The sequence below is a fragment of the Ranitomeya variabilis genome, chromosome 5 (genome assembly GCF_051348905.1).
Source record: "Ranitomeya variabilis isolate aRanVar5 chromosome 5, aRanVar5.hap1, whole genome shotgun sequence".
Classification (NCBI taxonomy): domain Eukaryota; kingdom Metazoa; phylum Chordata; class Amphibia; order Anura; family Dendrobatidae; genus Ranitomeya; species Ranitomeya variabilis.
This window is the reverse complement of record NC_135236.1, coordinates 587543995-587563217: the sequence shown is the minus strand read 5'-3', so window position 1 is coordinate 587563217 and position 19223 is coordinate 587543995.

The window sequence follows — 19223 nt, the reverse complement described above, 5'->3', positions numbered from 1 at the left end:
GTGTAAACCATTGTTTGGGCGCATGGCAGAGCTTGGAAGGGAAGGAGCGCCATTTGACTTTTCAATGCAAAATTGACTGGAATTGAGATGGGACGCCATGTTGCGTTTGGAGAGCCCCTGATGTGCCTAAACATTGAAACTCCCTACAAGTGACACCATTTTGGAAAGTAGACCCCCTAAGGAACTTATCTAGATGTGTGGTGAGCACTTTGACCCACCAAGTGCTTCACAGAAGTTTATAATGCAGAGCCGTAAAAATAAAAAATCATATTTTTTCACAAAAATGATCTTTTCGCCCCCAATTTTTTATTTTCCCAAGGGTAAGAGAAGAAATTGGACCCCAAAAAATGTTGGCCAATTTGTCCTGAGTACGATGATACCCCATATGTGGGTGTAAACCATTGTTTGGGCGCATGGCAGAGCTTGGAAGGGAAGGAGCGCCATTTGACTTTTCAATGCAAAATTGACTGGAATTGAGATGGGACGCCATGTTGCGTTTGGAGAGCCCCTGATGTGCCTAAACATTGAAACTCCCTACAAGTGACACCATTTTGGAAAGTAGACCCCCTAAGGATCTTATCTAGATGTGTTTTGAGAGCTTTGAACCCCCAAGTGTTTCACTACAGATTATAACGCAGAGCCGTGAAAATAATTTTTATTTTTTTTCTCAAAAATGATTTTTCAGCACCCAGCTTTGTATTTTTACAAGGGTAACAGGATAAATTAGACCCCAAAAGTTGTTGTCCAATTTGTCCTGAGTACGCTGATACCACATATGTGGGGGGGAACCACTGTTTGGGTGCATGACAGAGCTCGGAAGGGAAGGAGCGCCATTTGGAATGCAGCCTTAAATGGATTGGTCTGCAGGCGTCACGTTGCATTTGCAGAGCCCCTGATGTACCCAAACAGTACAAACCCCCCACAAGTGACCCCATATTGGAAACTAGACCTCCCAAGGAACTTATCTAGATGTGTTGTGAGAACTTTGAACCCCCAAGTGTTTCACTACAGTTTATAACGCAGAGCCGTGAAAATAAAACATCTTTTTTTTCCCACAAAAATGATTTTTAGCCCCCCAAATTTTTATTTTCCTAAGGATAACAAGAGAACTTGGACCCCAGAAGTTGTTGTTCAATTTGTCCCGAGTACGCTGATAACACATATGTTGGGGTAAACCCCTTTTTGGGCGCACGGGAGAGCTCGGAAGGGAAGGAGCACTGTTTTACTTTTTCAACGCAGAATTGGCTGGAATTGAGATTGGACGCCATGTCGCGCTTGGAGAGCCCCTGATGTGCCTGGACAGTGGAAACTCCCCAATTCTACCTGAAACCCTAACCCAAACACACCCCTAACCCTAATCCCAACGGTAACCCTAACCACACCCCTAGCCCTGACACACCCATAATTCTAATCCCAACCCTAATCCAAACGTAAATGTAATCCAAACCCTAACCCTAACTTTACCTCCAACCCTAGCCCTAACCCTAACCCTACCCCTCACCCTAACCCTAAACGTGACTGAAATATGTGTCACTAAAATACGTGTCACTAAAATACGTGGCACTGAAATACGTGGCACTGAAATACGTGGCACTGAAATACGTGGCACTGAAATACGTGATACGTGGCACTTAAATACGTGGCACTGAAACACGTGGCACTGAAATACGTGATACGTGGCACTGAAATACGTGGCACTGAAATACGTGGCACTGAAATACGTGGCACTGAAATACGTGGCACTTAAATACGTGGCACTTAAATACGTGGCACTTAAATACGTGGCACTGAAATACGTGGCACTGAAATATGTGATACGTGGCACTCAAATACGTGGCACTGAAACATGTGGCACTGAAACACGTGGCACTGAAACACGTGGCCCTGAAATACGTGGCCCTGAAATACGTGGCCCTGAAATACGTGGCACTGAAATATGTGGCACTGAAATACGTGGCACTGAAATACGTGGCACTGAAACACGTGGCCCTGAAATACGTGGCACTGAAATATGTGGCACTGAAATACGTGGCACTTAAATACGTGGCACTGAAATATGTGATACGTGGCACTGAAATACGTGGCACTGAAATACGTGGCACTGAAATACGTGGCACTGAAATACGTGGCACTGAAATACGTGGCACTGAAATATGTGATACGTGGCACTTAAATACGTGGCACTGAAACACGTGGCACTGAAACACGTGGCACTGAAATACGTGGCACTGAAATACGTGGCACTGAAATACGTGGCACTGAAATACGTGGCACTGAAATACGTGGTACTAAAATATGTGGCACTGAAATACGTGATACGTGGCACTGAAATACGTGGCACTGAAACACGTGGCACTGAAATACGTGATACGTGGCACAGAAATACGTGGCACTGAAACACGTGGCACTGAAATACGTGATACGTGGCACAGAAATACGTGGCACTGAAATACGTGGCACTGAAATACGTGGCACTGAAATACGTGGCACTGAAATACGTGGCACTATGACTGTCAGAAAATGTTCATTAAACGGTTAGGGGTGAGGTTAGGGGTAGAGTTAGGGTTAGGGTTTGGATCCCTTTATCACCTTGATGGTGGTGGGTGGCTTTTCAGTGTGTTTTCTGTTTTTTTTCGATAAAAATGCATGTGTTTTTAACGCAAACAAACGCATGTGCTTAAAAACGCAAGAAAATACTGCAGGTTGTATTTCTGAAAATGAACGCATGCAGAAAAAAACCGCATGCGTTTGAAAACGCGACCAAACGCGTACAAAAAAACCGCATGCGTTTTCAATGTCAAATATAGGGAAAAAACGCATGCGTTTTTTTGTGCAAAAAACGCTGCAGACAAAAAACGCAAGTGTGAAACCAGCGACGCTTTTTATAGCAAAAAAGTTTTTGCGTCTCCACATTTTGAGACCTATAATTTTTCCACATTTTGCTCCACAGAGTCATGTGAGGTCTTGTTTTTTGCGGGACGAGTTGACGTTTTTATTGGTAACATTTTCGGACACGTGACCATTTTTGATCGCTTTTTATTCCGATTTTTGTGAGGCAGAATGACCAAAAACCTGCTATTCATGAATTTCTTTTGGGAGAGGCGTTTATACCGTTCCGCGTTTGGTAAAATTGATAAAGCAGTTTTATTCGTCGGGTCAGTACGATTACAGCGATATCTCATTTATATCATTTTTTTATGTTTTGGCGCTTTTATACGATAAAAACTAAAATATAGAAAAAATAATTATTTTGGTATCGCTTTATTCTCAGGACTATAACTTTTTTATTTTTTTGCTGATGATGCTGTATGGCGGCTTTTTTTTTGCGGGACAAGATGACGTTTTCAGCGGTACCATGGATATTTATATCAGTCTTTTTGATCGTGTGTTATTCCACTTTTTGTTCGGCGGTATGGTAATAAAGCGTTGTTTTTTGCCTCGTTTTTTTTTTTTTTTCTTACGGTGTTTACTGAAGGGGTTAACTAGTGGGGCAGTTTTATAGGTTGGGTCGTTACGGACGCGGCGATACTAAATATGTGTACTTTTATTGTTTTGTTTTTTTTATTTAGATAAAGAAATGTATTTATGGGAATAATATATTTTTTTTATTATTATTTATTTAGGAATTTTTTTTTTATTTTTTTTTACACATGTGGAAAAATTTTTTTTTTACTTTTTTACTTTGTCCCAGGGGGGGACATCACAGATCATTGATCTGGCAGTGTGCACAGCACTCTGCCAGATCGACGATCTGCTGTGCAGGGCTGCAGGCTTTCCAAGTGTCTGCTCTGAGCAGACACTCGGTAAGCCACCTCCCTCCCTGCAGGACCCGGATGCCGCGGCCATCTTGGATCCGGGACCTGCGGCGAGGAGGGAGGTAGGAGACCCTCAGAGCAACGCGATCACATCGCGTTGCTCCGGGGGTCTCAGGGAAGCCCGCAGGGAGCCCCCTCCCTGCGCGATGCTTCCCTATACCGCCGGTACACTGCGATCATGTTTGATCGCGGTGTGCCGGGGGTTAATGTGCCGGGGGCGGTCCGTGACCGCTCCTGGCACATAGTGCCGGATGTCAGCTGCGATATGCAGCTGACACCCGGCCGCGATCGGCTGCGCTCCCCCCGTGAGCGCCGCTGATCGATGATGACGTACTATCCCGTCGGCGGTCATACGGGCCCACCCCACCTCGACGGGATAGTACGTCAAATGTCGGGAAGGGGTTAAAGGCGATGTTAAGTTATTGTTCAAAAGTTTGTACTAGTAGAATACCCGGTTGGGTAAGAAAAGTTATTTATAGCATGTTGCTATGATATTTAACTATGTTTGTAACGTTCAAGTGTCCTCACCTCCCATAAAGGGAAGCTCTGTTAAATATACTTATTGTTATTGCACTCAACAAAACTGTATGTCTTTTTGCTAACTTGTATTGTTGTTTTCTTCTCAGTCCCGGAGTACTGTGTTTAACCAGGGGGGAGTGCAGCGCCCCAGAGTCCTGGTCGTTGCAGTACTGTGGCTCCGCCACTAAGGGGAGCTATGGTACGTCTGATGGCACTGAAGGAGTTCATCTGACCAGGTATCACAGACACCAATACATTTCACAGTCTGGCCTCCAGGGGGAGCTAAGGGTTCTATTCACTAGGCCACTCCCCACCATTGTGGGTAAACTGGGGGTCAGGCAGGAAGTTAGAGGAGAAAGCTGACTGGGTTGGAACCAGGCAACACCTTGTGGCAGAGGGTGTTGTGGGGGGAAGACACAGTAGGGTCTCTGTCAGGGGTGGGATCCTGACAGAGGCTTGGCAATTTGAGCGAACGTAACGGGACCGTGCCTGCTCAGGATAGCGGCGGTGCCCAAGGAAGGATCAGAAGCGAGATAGATTGTGCTGAGTGAGAAACGAGATCAAGGCAATAAGGAGAATACCAGTAGGGGTCGTGCTGTAAGACCAAGGCAACACCCTACTGAGGCGCACTACCGGTGGCCGGAACGCCGAGGGAGTATTACAACATTCAGCTTCAAGCGATACTCTAAACAGCGGCAGGACAGTCAGTCTAAGGCGGGCTGTCTCACTTAAATCACCTATGCAGTCTTGGGGGGCAACTTGTGGAGAGGGGCGACTCTAGGGTCCCGGAAGAGCTCCGAGCCTACCCGTCAAACGGGTGCCGTCCCAACCATAACATCAGGGAGGGACGGAGGATTAGCAGAACATCATCTAATCGAGTTGTGAGGGAACTTAAGAAACAGACACAACAGTTGTGGGGACTTTCCGTAAGCACAGCAGGGAAGGACCGCAACACATAGCGCTAGAAGGAAGGCACAGATTTCCACCTGCAAAGAGAACTCTGGAGGTGCCATTGGACCGGCCGGACTTGCGCAGCCTGGTTATCCGGATTCCGGACTGAGGACCCAGAGATCTTCAGTAAAGAGGTAAAGAGACTGCAAACTTGGTGTCCTCGTTATTTACTGCACTGCACCACTATCATCATCTATCCACATCATTTCACTGTGCGCCCCTTGGCAGGGTCACAGATCGGGGCCTAGCCACCGTGACAACCCCAGAGCAGAGACTCAGAGGCCCGGTACCGGGTACCCCTCGGCCCTGCGGCAGTGGGGGCGCTACACTTCATCTCCAACACAACACATACAAACGGCATTAGTGGCCCAGAGGTTTCAGGAAGCAGTCTTGGTGGTGGAAATAGGAAGCTGTTTCCATATAAATGACGCCCCAATGCAGACACTTTAAAAACTTGAGAGTCATTGGAGCGGCCATAGGCCCCAATTTCGACCGCTATGAACTTGTGTGTCTGCAATGGCCATGAGCACGATGGATAAATATTTCTTGTAATTGAAATATTCAGAGCCAGATGCAGCAGGTTTCATGATATGAATATGATTCCCGTCCACTGCACCCAAGCAATTGGGAAACTGACAATTTTTTAAAAAGTTTTCTGCAATATCCAGACAACTCTCCTTTGTGGGACATGGGATACATTCCTCATGTAAACAGTCCCACAATGCACGGCATGTATGTTTAATAATCCCTAATATGGTGGAAATCCCGAGTCTGAATTGAAAATGCAGTGAAGAAAGGGTTTCGCCAGTTGCGAGGAATCTGTTAACAGTAGGAGATACAATAAAAATGGCTTACCAAAGAGTTACCATCAGACGCTCCGCCGATGAAACTGAGAAGTGGCAATAAGTGTCATTTCTGTTATGGACCTGGTGGTTAGGAGCACCCGGAATGACCTGATGAGTAAACTAGTAATCGGAACAAGCTCTGGGAAGTGGGAACTCTGCTGACCGCAAACCCTACTCCTATCACACACACTAGAAATAGCCGTGGAGCGTACCTAACTCTCCCTAGACGCCTCTTCACAGCCTAAGAGCTAACTACCCCTAAAGATAGAAATAGAAGCCTAACCTTGCCTCAGAGAAATTCCCCAAAGGTTAAGGCAGCCCCCCACATATATTGACTGTGAGTTAAGAGGAAAGTCACAAACACAGGAATGAAACAGGTTTTAGCAAAGGAGGCCAGACTTAACTAAATAGTCAGAGGAAAGAAAAGGAAACTATGCGGTCAGCACAAAAAAATACAAAAAAACACGCAGAGTATGCAAAAGGACCCCCACACCGACTCACGGTGTGGAGGTGCAACACTGCACCCCAGAGCTTCCAGATAGCAAGGAAATATCATGATCGCAAGCTGGACTAGAATTTAGCAGTACTAAGAAATATATTCAGGCAGCAGTAACAACAAATGAACTAGCAGTGACTTAGCTTCTGCGGGAGTAGACAGGTCCTCAGAGAAGTCCAAGAGAGATCTGAACTAATACTGAAACATTGACAGCTGGCATGAAGTAACGATCTGAGTAGAGTTAAATAGGGAAGCAAGCATAACAATAAACGAGGGCAGCTGAGAAAGCAAACCTCAGAGACCAGCAGTTCACCTCAAAGCCACAAGAGGGAGTCCAAGAGCAGAACTAACCAAAGTACCATTCATGACCACAGGAGGGAGTCCGAGAAATGGAATTCACAACACATTTCTATGGATGAGGTGTCCAATACGTGCAACCAAAAAAATCGAAGTTCTCCACTTTCATCCGTAGTTACCAAACTTCTCCAGGTTGCTTCTTAAAGGGCCACTGTCACCCCCCTCCAGCCATTATAAACTAAAAGAGCCACCTTGTGCAGCAGTAATGCTGCATTCTAACAAGGTGGCTCTTGGGTCATTCCATGTCAAGTGGACTAGGGTTGAGCGACTTTTCCTTTTTTGAGGTTGAGTCGGGTTTCATGAAACCCGACTTTCTCAAAAGTCGAGTCGAGTGAAATCGGCCGATCTTCTTGAAAAGTCTGGGTCGGGGATCGGCCAAAACACGAAACCCAATGCAAGTTAATGGAAAATCTATATATTTTTATATTTACTTCAGCGCGATATATGTGAAAAGCCGGTAATTCAATTGCCGGCTTTTCATTTCTCCTGCCTAAACCCGACATGATATGAGACATGGTTTACATACAGTAAACCATGTCATATCCCCCTTTTTTTTGCATATTCCACACTACTAATGTTAGTAGTGTGTATGTGCAAAATTTCGGCGCTGTAGCTTGTAAAATAAAGGGTTAAATCGCGGAAAAAATTGGCGTGGGCTCCCGCGCAATTTTCTCTGCCAGAGTGGTAAAGCCAGTGACTGAGGGCAGATATTAATAGCCTAGAGAGGGTCCATGGTTATTGGCCCCCCCTGGCTAAAAACATCTGCCCCCAGCCACCCCAGAAAAGGCACATCTGGAAGATGCGCCTATTCTGGCACTTGGCCACTCTTTTCCTACTCCCGTGTAGCGGTGGGATATGGGGTAATGAAGGGTTAATGCCACCTTGCTATTGCAAGGTGACATTAAGCCAGATTAATAATGGAGAGGCGTCAATTATGACACCTATCCATTATTAATCCAATTGTATGAAAGGGTTAAAAAAACCACACACACATTATTAAAAAGTATTTTAATGAAATAAACACACCGGTTGTTTTAATATTTTATTGCTCTCTCAATCCACCTGAAGACCCTCGCTCTGTAACAAAGGAAACATAATAAACCAACACTATACATACCCTCTGATGATCTGTCACGTCCCACGAGGTAAATCCATCTGAAGGGGTTAAAATATTTTACAGGCAGGAGCTCTGCTAATGCAGCTGTGCTCGTGCCTGTAAACCCCGGCGAATGAAGGAAATGTAGGTCAATGACCTATAGTTACCTTCATTCGCGGTGATGCGCCCTCTACTGGATGTCCTCATATGACGTTGAGCGTGGGAAAAAGTTCCCAGGCTGCAGTTCATGAGGACATCCAGTAGAGGGCGCATCACCGCGAATGAAGGTAACTATAGGTCATTGACCTACATTTCCTTCATTCGCCGGGGTTTACAGGCACGAGCACAGCTGCATTAGCAGAGCTCCTGCCTGTAAAATATTTTAACCCCTTCAGATGGATTTACCTCGTGGGACGTGACAGATCATCAGAGGGTATGTATATTGTTGGTTTATTATGTTTCCTTTGTTACAGAGCGAGGGTCTTCAGGTGGATTGAGAGAGCAATAAAATATTACAACAACCTGTGTGTTTATTTCATTAAAATACTTTGCAATATTGTGTGTGTGTTTTTTTTAACCCTTTCATACAATTGGATTAATAATGGATAGGTGTCATAATTGACGCCTCTCCATTATTAATCTGGCTTAATGTCACCTTACAATAGCAAGGTGACATTAACCCTTCATTACCCCATATCCCACCGCTACACGGGAGTGGGAAGAGAGTGGCCAAGTGCCAGAATAGGCGCATCTTCCAGATGTGCCTTTTCTGGGGTGGCTGGGGGCAGATGTTTTTAGCCAGGGGGGGCCAATAACCATGGACCCTCTCTAGGCTATTAATATCTGCCCTCAGTCACTGGCTTTACCACTCTGGCGGAGAAAATTGCGCGGGAGCCCACGCCAATTTTTTCCGCGATTTAACCCTTAAATTTAATAGCTACTGCGCTGAAATTTTGCACATACACACTACTAACATTAGTAGTGTGGAATATGCAAAAAAAAAGGGATATGACATGGTTTACTGTATGTAAACCATGTCTCATATCATGTCGGGTTTAGGCAGGAGAAATGAAAAGCCGGCAATTGAATTACCGGCTTTTCACATATATCGCGCTGAAGTAAATATATATATATATATATATATATATACAGATAGGTCCATATATATTTGGACAGAGACAACATTTTTCTAGTTTTGGTTATAGACAATACCACAATGAATTTTAAACAAAACAATTCAGATGCAGTTGAAGTTCAGACTTTCAGCTTTCATTTGAGGGTATCCACAATAAAATTGGATGAAGGGTTTAGGAGTTTCAGCTCCTTAACATGTGCGACCCTGTTTTTAAAGGGACCAAAAGTAATTGGACAATTGACTCCAAGGCTATTTCATGAACAGGTGTGGGCAATCCCTTCGTTATGTCATTCTCAATTAAGCAGATAAAAGGCCTGGAGTTGATTTGAGATGTGGTGCTTGTATTTGGAAGGTTTTGCTGTGAAGTAAACATGCGGTCAAAGGAGCTCTCCATGCAAGTGAAACAAGCCATCCTTAAGCTGTGAAAACAGAAAAAAACAAGCCGAGAAATTGCTACAATATTAGGAGTGGCAAAATCTACAGTTTGGTACATCCTGAGAAAGAAAGAAAGCACTGGTGAACTCATCAATGCAAAAAGACCTGGGCGTCCACGGAAGACAACAGTGGTGGAGGATAGAAGAATAATCTCCATGGTGAAGAGAAACCCCTTCACAACAGCCAACCAAGTGACCAACACTCTCCAGGAGGTCGGCGTATCAATATCCAAATCTACCATAAAGAGAAGACTGCATGAAAGTAAATACAGAGGGTTCACTGCACGGTGCGAGCCACTCATAAGCATCAAGAATAAAAAGGCTAGACTGGACTTTGCTATAAAACATCTAAAAAAGCCAGCACAGTTCCGGAAGAACATTCTTTGGACAGATGAAACCATGATCAACCTCTACCAGAATGATGGAAAGAGAAATGTATGGCGAAGGTGTGGTACAGCTCATGATCCAAAGCATACCACATCATCTGTAAAACACGGCGGAGGCAGTGTGATGGATTGGGCATGCATGGCTGCCAGTGGCACTGGGTCACTAGTGTTTATTGATGATGTGACACAGGACAGAAACAGCAGAATGAATTCTGAGGTATTCAGAGCCACACTGTGTGCTCAGATCCAGCCAAATGCAGCCAAACTGATTGGTCGTCGTTTCATCCTACAGATAGACAATGACCCAAAACATGAAGCCAAAGCAACCCAGGAGTTAATTAAATCAAAGAAGTGGAATATTCTTGAATGGCCAAGTCAGTCACCTGATCTCAACCAAATTGAGCATGCATTTCACTTGTTAAAGACTAAACTTCAGACAGAAAGGCCCACAAACAAACAGCAACTGAAAACCACTGCAGTGAAGGCCTGGCAGAGCATCAAAAAGGAGGAAACACAGCGTCTGGTGATGTCCATGAGTTCAAGACTTCAGGCAGTCATTGCCAGCCAAGGGTTTTCAACCAAGTACTAGAAATGAACATTTTATTTAAAATTATTGAATCTGTCCAATTACTTTTGGTCCTTTTAAAAACAGGGTGGCACATGTTAAGGAGCTGAAACTCTTAAACCCTTCATCCGATTTTAATGTGGATACCCTCAAATGAAAGCTGAAAGTCTGAACTTCAACTGCATCTGAATTGTTTTGTTTAAAATTCATTGTGGTATTGTCTATAACCAAAACTAGAAAAATGTTGTCTCTGTCCAAATATATATGGACCTAACTGTGTATATATATATATATATATATATATATATATATATATATATATATATGTGTGTCTCAATGAAATATATATATAAAAAACGAAACCCGACTTTGGAGCGAAGATCGCCGACGGCCGACCCGATCCCACAGTGAGATCGGGTCGGGTTTCACGAAACCCGACTTTCCCAAAAGTCGGCGACTTTTGAAATTGGCCGATCTGTTTCGCTCAACCCTAAAGTGGACCAGTGGTCCCCACTCGACCTTCTCCGATTTTGCTGAAAATTTATAAGGATGTACATGTATGTTTGAAAAGAGGTTCTGTACATTTTTAGGGCTAGATCTCAAATACATTGGGCACTGTTGACCTTTCACTGGAGGTTCCACCAAGCCTGCGGCTTCAGCTAAGAGGATTTTGCAAACTTTGGCACATAGCCATTAGAGTTCTATACTGGCTATGATGCTGAAATTTGGCATACTAGCTCAACTTTTGCTGCTAAACACGATAAAATTATTACCGGCTATGACAAAACAATATTTCAGCTGCAATTTTGTGTCAAAGTAGCTTGAAAAACGCGTCGCATAAAATTTATGCCAAACTTTGCCCATATATAACTCAAGACCAAAAACCAATAGTAACTGGTGCTTTGCCCTGTACACAAAACATCTACATGACTTTCCATTGCTGCAATATCACGGTCAAAGCATATGTATTTGTGGAAATATTCACACCCACATATGATGAAAAACTTAAAAAAACTGGCTTCTCTGAACCGATTATGTTGCAACGAGTGGGGACGATTTTTAAAACTGGTCCACTTGATGTGGAATGACCCTCTTTTAGTTTTAGGTGCTTGTATTACCAAAATAAAGCGTTTTATATTTTCGGCAAAATACCTGTCTCTGGCCAGGGAGGCGGGTCCTCACTCCACAGAAATCGTCAGAATGTTTGCCATCACACCTTCCATTTTTGCCACTTGCCCTACAACCTCTCAAAGATGGGCTGTAGAAACACTGTATATATAGGTTTTCAGTAGCCAATAACGTTTAGGAGCCTCTCATGGGCGTTTTTAAAAAATGGATCTGTCATAAAATGGATAAAATAAAGGAAGAAACGGATGAAAAACTGATGCAACGGATCCGTTGCATCAGTTTTTCACGATCTACGACAGATCCGTTGATCCAACGGATTGTGACTGACGGCAAAAACCTGATGTGTGAAAGGGGCCTAAGGCCAGGTTCACATTACGTTTTTGGCGTCTGTTAGACGGACTACGTTACACCGGCATAACGTTGTGTAACATAGTCCGTTAACACCTCCATTAAGTCCTATGTCGGACGCATCGCTAGCACACGCCCACAATGGGAGTGCGCTAGCGATGTGCCGTCATTGAGTGGCTGTTGTGAATTTGCTTTTTGCTCCCTCTAGTGGTTACTAGTTTTTTGACTCTGGTTTTTCTGTCATTCCTTTTATCCGCACCTGGGTCGTTAGTTAGGGGTGTTGCTATTTAAGCTCCCTGGACCTTCAGTTCAATGCCTGGCAACGTAGTTATCAGAGCTAGTCTGCTGTGCTCTTGTCTACTGATCCTGGTTCCAGTTATATCAGCTAAGTCTGCCTTTTGCTTTTTGCTATTTGTTTTGGTTTTGTATTTTTGTCCAGCTTGTTCCAAAACTATATCCTGACCTTTGCTGGAAGCTCTAGGGGGGCTGGTGTTCTCCCCCCGGACCGTTAGACGGTTCGGGGGTTCTTGAATTTCCAGTGTGGATTTTGATAGGGTTTTTGTTGACCATATAAGTTACCTTTCTTTATTCTGCTATCAGTAAGCGGGCCTCTCTGTGCTAAACCTGGTTCATTTCTGTGTTTGTCATTTCCTCTTACCTCACCGTCATTATTTGTGGGGGGCTTCTATCCAGCTTTGGGGTCCCCTTCTCTGGAGGCAAGAAAGGTCTTTGTTTTCCTCTACTAGGGGTAGCTAGATTCTCCGGCTGGCGCGTGTCATCTAGAATCAACGTAGGAATGATCCCCGGCTACTTCTAGTGTTGGCGTTAGGAGTAGATATATGGTCAACCCAGTTACCACTGCCCTATGAGCTGGATTTTTGTATTCTGCAGACTTCCACGTTCCTCTGAGACCCTCGCCATTGGGGTCATAACAGTTTGCCAGGCCAGTATTAAATGTTTAATGCATTGCAGAAGAGGGATTATAAGAAAGAAGATTCTGAGTTTTTTTTTTTTTCTTCTTCCCCTTTACCTCAGAGTGGCTATGCTTGCTGCAGACATGAATGTCCAGACCTTGATTACAAGTGTGGACCAGCTGGCTACTCGTGTGCAGGGCATACAAGACTATGTTATCAGAAATCCTAGGTCAGAACCTAAAATACCGATTCCTGAACTGTTTTCCGGAGACAGGTTTAAGTTTAGGAATTTCGTGAATAATTGTAAATTGTTTTTGTCCCTGAGACCCTGTTCATCTGGAGATTCTGCTCAGCAAGTAAAAATTGTTATTTCGTTCTTACGGGGCGACCCTCAGGATTGGGCTTTTTCGCTGGCGCCAGGAGATCCGGCATTGGCTGATCTTGATGCGTTTTTTCTGGCGCTCGGTTTACTTTATGAGGAACCCAATCTTGAGATTCAGGCAGAAAAGGCCTTGCTGGCTATGTCTCAGGGGCAGGACGAGGCTGAAGTGTATTGCCAAAAATTTCGGAAATGGTCCGTGCTGACACATTGGAACGAGTGTGCACTGGCCGCTAATTTTAGAAATGGCCTTTCTGAAGCCATTAAGAATGTTATGGTGGGTTTTCCCATTCCCACAGGTCTGAATGATACTATGGCACTGGCTATTCAAATTGACCGGCGGTTGCGGGAGCGCAAAACCGCAAATTCCCTCATGGTGTTGTCTGAACAGACACCTAATTCGGTGCAATGTGATAGAAAAACCGCAAATTCCCTCATGGTGTTGTCTGAACAGACACCTGATTTAATGCAATGTGATAGAATCCTGACTAGAAATGAGCGGAAAATTCATAGACGCCGGAATGGCTTGTGCTACTACTGTGGTGATTCTACACATGTTATCTCAGCATGCTCTAAACGTATAGCTAAGGTTGTTAGTCCTGTCACCGTTGGTAATTTGCAACCTAAATTTATTCTGTCTGTAACTTTGATTTGCTCACTGTCATCTTATCCTGTCATGGCGTTTGTAGATTCAGGTGCTGCCCTGAGTCTCATGGATCTCTCATTTGCTAAGCGCTGTGGTTTTACTCTTGAACCATTAGAAAATCCTATTCCTCTTAGGGGTATTGATGCTACACCATTGGCTGCAAATAAACCGCAGTATTGGACACAGGTTACCATGTGCATGACTCCTGAACACCGCGAGGTGATACGTTTCCTGGTTTTACATAAAATGCATGATTTGGTTGTTTTAGGGCTGCCATGGTTACAGACCCATAATCCAGTCCTGGACTGGAAGGCTATGTCAGTCTCAAGTTGGGGCTGTCGTGGTATTCATGGGGATTCCCTGCCTGTGTCTATTGCTTCTTCTACGCCTTCGGAAGTTCCGGAGTATTTGTCTGATTATCAGGACGTCTTCAGTGAGTCTGAGTCCAGTGCACTGCCTCCTCATAGGGACTGTGACTGTGCTATAGATTTGATCCCAGGCAGTAAATTTCCTAAGGGAAGACTGTTTAATCTGTCGGTACCTGAACATACCGCTATGCGTTCATATATCAAGGAGTCTCTGGAGAAAGGACATATTCGTCCGTCTTCTTCCCCTCTTGGTGCGGGATTCTTTTTTGTGGCAAAAAAGGACGGATCTTTGAGACCTTGTATTGATTATCGGCTTTTAAATAAGATCACTGTCAAATTTCAGTATCCTTTACCGCTGTTGTCTGACTTGTTTGCCCGGATTAAGGGTGCCAAGTGGTTCACCAAGATAGACCTTCGTGGTGCGTACAACCTTGTGCGCATTAAGCAAGGTGATGAATGGAAAACCGCATTCAATACGCCCGAAGGTCATTTTGAGTACTTGGTGATGCCTTTTGGTCTCTCCAATGCGCCTTCAGTTTTTCAGTCCTTTATGCATGACATTTTCCGGAAGTATCTGGATAAATTTTTGATTGTTTATCTGGATGATATTTTGGTTTTTTCTGATAATTGGGATTCGCATGTGGAGCAGGTCAGGTTGGTCTTTAAAATTTTGCGTGAAAATTCTTTGTTTGTCAAGGGCTCAAAGTGTCTCTTTGGTGAACACAAGGTACCCCTTTTCTCTCCTGTCCTGGGACAGTACCTGCACGGTAGGCAGCTTGAGCCGTTTTCTTGGGGTCTCTGACAGGGTGGCTCCAGGCTCTAACTGCTGCTGTACCTTAGGAGAAGATCTTGGATTCTCGCCTCTCCAAGCGGAGGCTTCAGTACCTGGTCAAGTGGAAGGGCTATGGTCAGGAGGATAATTCCTGGGTGGTCGCCTCTGATGTTCATGCGGCCGATTTAGTTCGTGCCTTTCATGCCGCTCATCCTGATCGCCCTGGTGCTCGTGGTGAGGGTTCGGTGACCCCTCACTAAGGGGGGGGTACTGTTGTGAATTTGCTTTTTGCTCCCTCTAGTGGTTACTAGTTTTTTGACTCTGGTTTTTCTGTCATTCCTTTTATCCGCACCTGGGTCGTTAGTTAGGGGTGTTGCTATTTAAGCTCCCTGGACCTTCAGTTCAATGCCTGGCAACGTAGTTATCAGAGCTAGTCTGCTGTGCTCTTGTCTACTGATCCTGGTTCCAGTTATATCAGCTAAGTCTGCCTTTTGCTTTTTGCTATTTGTTTTGGTTTTGTATTTTTGTCCAGCTTGTTCCAAAACTATATCCTGACCTTTGCTGGAAGCTCTAGGGGGGCTGGTGTTCTCCCCCCGGACCGTTAGACGGTTCGGGGGTTCTTGAATTTCCAGTGTGGATTTTGATAGGGTTTTTGTTGACCATATAAGTTACCTTTCTTTATTCTGCTATCAGTAAGCGGGCCTCTCTGTGCTAAACCTGGTTCATTTCTGTGTTTGTCATTTCCTCTTACCTCACCGTCATTATTTGTGGGGGGCTTCTATCCAGCTTTGGGGTCCCCTTCTCTGGAGGCAAGAAAGGTCTTTGTTTTCCTCTACTAGGGGTAGCTAGATTCTCCGGCTGGCGCGTGTCATCTAGAATCAACGTAGGAATGATCCCCGGCTACTTCTAGTGTTGGCGTTAGGAGTAGATATATGGTCAACCCAGTTACCACTGCCCTATGAGCTGGATTTTTGTATTCTGCAGACTTCCACGTTCCTCTGAGACCCTCGCCATTGGGGTCATAACAGTGGCAGACCCTGGGACGCAGGCTGCAGCATTTCCAGGTCCTTCACTGCTAGCGCAGATAGAGCATCTGATAGCTCTATCTGCGCTAGCGCGACGACTAGTGTTGAGCATTCCGATACTGCAAGTATCGGATATCGGCCGATATTCGCTGTATCGGAATTCCGATACCGAGTTCCGATATTTCTGCGATATCGGAATCGGAAGTCCCCACAGTGCAAAAATCACTATAATGGAAAGTGGGCGGTGTGTGGGCGGAGACTGCGTGTCTCTGTGCGGGCGGGGTCTGTGCGAGTGTGCGTGCCTGCCGGACATTGTCTCCTGTCAGTGTGTCACTGAGGGTCCTATAGAGCAGTGACATCACCCGATGTCACTGTTCTATAGGGGAGATCGTCGTGGGACACTCGCTATTAATTGGACTACGGCGGACAGGTAGTATGCGGTTTATTATTTTACGTTTTTTGCAGGCGCTGAAGTATGGTAAGTATAGTGAAATGAAGAATATTAAAATACTTTTTCCTAATGTGTGTGTGTTTTATTAACCCTTTTCTTACTATTGGATTAATAACGGATAGGCGTCTTATTGACGCCTCTCCGTTATTATCCCGGCTTAATGTCACCTTACGATAGCAAGGTGACATTAACACCTTATTACCCCATATCCCACCCACCAAAAACCTACATCAAAAACCGCACCAAAAACTGCATCAAAAACTGCACCAAAAACCTGCACCAAAAACTGCACCAAAAAGGCATCAAAAACCTGCACCAATAACTGTGCCAAAAACCTGCACCAAAAACTTGCATCAAAAACTGCATCAAAAACAGCATCAAAAACCGCATCAAAAAGCTACATGAAAAACAGCACCAAAAACTGCATAAAAAACCACCAAAAACCTGCACCAAAAACTGCACCAAAAACGGCATCAAAAACCGCATCAAAAACCTGCACCAATAACTGTGCCAAAAACCTGCACTAAAAACTTGCATCAAAAACTGCATCAAAAACAGCATCAAAAACCGCATCAAAATGCTACATCAAAAATAGCACCAAAAACTGCATAAAAAACCGCACCAAAAACCTGCACCAAAAACTGCATCAAAAACCGCACCAAAAACCTGCATCAAAAAAGCACCAAAAACTGCATCAAAATCAGCATCAAAAACCTACATCAAAAACCGCACCAAAAACTGCATCAAAAACTGCACCAAAAACTGCATCAAAAACTGCACCAAAAACTGCACCAAAAACTGCACCAAAAACGGCATCAAAAACTGCACCAAAAACCTGCACCAAAAACGGCATCAAAAACCTGCACCAATAACTGCGCCAACAACCTGCACCAAAAACTTGCATCAAAAACGGCATAAAAAACCGCATCAAAAACCGCATCAAAACTGCACCAGTTTTTATGCAGGTTTTGATGCAGTTTTTGGTGCGGTTTTTAATGCAGTTTTGGGTGCTGTTTTTGGTGCGGTTTTTGATGTATGTTTTTGGTGCAGTTTTTGGTGCTTTTTTTCTATGCATGTTTTTGGTGCGGTTTTTGATGCGGTTTTCGATGCAGTTTTTGGTGCAGTTTTGATGCAGTTTTTGGTGCAGGTTTGTGGTGCGGTTTTTGATGCAGTTTTTGGTGCTGTTTTTGATGTAGCTTTTTGCTGCGGTTTTTGATGCAGTTTTTGGTGCCTTTTTGATGCAGGTTTTTGGTGCGGTTTTTGGTGCGGTTTTCTATGCGGTTTTCGATGCAGTTTTGGTGCATGTTTTTGGTGCCGTTTTTGATGCAGTTTTTGGTGCAGGTTTGTGGTGCGGTTTTTGATGCAGTTTTTGGTGTAGCTTTTTGGTGCGGTTTTTGATGCTGTTTTTGATGTAGCTTTTTGGTGCGGTTTTTGATGCTGTTTTTGATGCAGTTTTTGGTGCTTTTTTTGCTGCAGGTTTTTGGTGCGGTTTTTGGTGCAGGTTTTTGGTGCGGTTTTTGATGCAGTTTTTGGTGCAGGTTTGTGGTGCGGTTTTTGATGCAGTTTTTGGTGCTGTTTTTGATGTAGCTTTTTGGTGCTTTTTTGGTGCAGGTTTTTGGTGCGGTTTTTGATGCAGTTTTTGGTGCAGGTTTGTGGTGCGGTTTTTCATGCAATTTTTGGTGCAGTTTTGATGCAGGTTTTGATGAGGTTTTTGGAAAATAAATAAACGGAAAATGTGCATGATTTGAATGGAAACATGCATGAAAAAAACAGACAAAAACTGTTCCTATGTGTTTTCCGTCCGGCGGAAACAGCTTTTTTGACGGATCCTGCAAAAAATGGATGAAACGTGTGGCCATCAGGCGCTAATACAACTCTATGAGAAAAAAACGGATCTGGCGGCAAAAAACGGATCCGGCAGGAAAAAACGGATCCGGCGGAAAAAAAACGGATCTGGTGGAAAAAAACGGATCCGGTGGAAAAAAACAGATCTGGCAGAGAAAAAAACGGATCTGGCGGAAAAAACGGATCCTGCAAATGTGCTCGCAGGATGCGTTTTTTTTCCCATAGACTTGTATTAGCGACGGATCGCGACGAATGGCCACACGTCGCGTCCATCGTGCAACGGTTCCGTTGAGTTTTGGCGGACCGTCGGCACGAAAAAACAGTGAACTTTTTTTGTCCATCGCGTCCGCCATTTTCTACGTGGGATTTTCGTCCCACGACGATCTCCCCTATAGAACAGTGACATCAGGTTATGTCACTGCTCTATAGGACCCTCAGTGACACACTGACAGGAGATAATGGCTCCTGCAGTGTATCACTGAGGTTACCTGAGTTCAAAGTGTCACTTTATGCCAATTGCTGCATGGGAAAATGTCTCATACAGCAATGCCATAAAGTGAGACTAGGGACTTTTTTTTTTTTTTACAGCGGCGGAGGAATACAGTGGCGGAAGGATACCTTCCTCCCGTCATTGTGTTCCTGGAGTCCCTGGAGAGCAGTCGCATTATCTGATGCTGCTGCTCTCCATGCGACTGCTCTCCACGGGAGATCGTCGTGGGACACTCGTGGATTTCTGTGGACAGGGAGT